This window comes from Silene latifolia, chromosome Y (assembly GCF_048544455.1).
Source record: "Silene latifolia isolate original U9 population chromosome Y, ASM4854445v1, whole genome shotgun sequence".
Lineage (NCBI taxonomy): Eukaryota > Viridiplantae > Streptophyta > Magnoliopsida > Caryophyllales > Caryophyllaceae > Silene > Silene latifolia.
This window is the reverse complement of record NC_133538.1, coordinates 100,992,473-100,993,460: the sequence shown is the minus strand read 5'-3', so window position 1 is coordinate 100,993,460 and position 988 is coordinate 100,992,473. Positions and strand designations below refer to the sequence as shown.

General features: G+C 44.5%; 1 non-coding gene across 1 annotated transcript; it reads right to left on the bottom strand.

Moving 5' to 3' along the window:
* Positions 1–568: 568 nt before the first annotated feature.
* LOC141636355 (small nucleolar RNA R71) lies at positions 569–675 on the bottom strand. Its single transcript, XR_012540974.1, has one exon. It is a non-coding gene; the product is annotated as a small nucleolar RNA R71 (small nucleolar RNA).
* Between the last annotated feature and the right edge of the window lie 313 nt (positions 676–988).

Genomic DNA, 988 nt, shown 5'->3' with positions numbered 1-988 from the left:
TCTTATTATTTTATTTCAGTGTTGTTTATGCCCAGGTCAGACAGGTTTGAATTAGTTTCAGCTGATTCAGAGCCAGAGAGACTGTTCAGGCATAGACTCCGCCTGCAGAGAAAATCACGAAAGGAATACTTGAGTACTTTCGAGCCAGAGCTACATCACTCTCTTTTCGAAGACAGTCCGATTTCTACAGTAAAGATGCCTAGGCTTTCCAGTCATTCTGTGCCTAAAGCATCCTCTATTCCGAAGGGTTTCAATCTCCAGACTGGGGATGGGAATACATTTGACATCCGTCCTTCTTATATCAATCTGGTGGAGAGAAATATTTATAGAGGTGTGGCAGGTGAAGATCCGAGGAAGCATATGGATACCTTTACCAATTACTATTCTACTATCCCCGCCACTAAGGGGGTAACTCAAGATCAGATTAAGGAATTTTTATTTCCTTTCTCTTTAGTTGATTCGACCAGGAGTGGTCGATCGACTTGGACCGCACATTTCTTGGGGTTCTGATTGGGAGTCTCTTGCTCTTGCCTTTTACAAGAGATATTTCCCTCCACAACGCACCAATCTGCTGAGAGCCAATATTACTAGTTTCAGACAGGCTCCCGATGAAAGTTTCTATGAGGCGTGGTCACGATTCAAGAAGTTGTTGAGGTCTATTCCTCACCATGGTTTTGACTCATGGTTCCTAGCTAATCAGTTCTACAATGGGTTGTATGACGACCAAAGAGCCATCCTTGATGCGACATCTAGTGGGAGATTCCAGGAAAACACCGATGATGATAAGGGATGGTCCCTTATTGAGGAGATGGCGAATCACAGTGCTGAGTATGGTAACCCGAGGGATGGCATTAGGGCAGTTCATGCAGTTGATAAGCAGGTTTTGGCTCAGCTGGAAACCATGAATGCTAGATTTGACAAGTTGGAGTTACAAGCTGCTGGGGAGCCTTAGACGGTCCATTTTCTTACTAGAGGAGAGACCGTCACA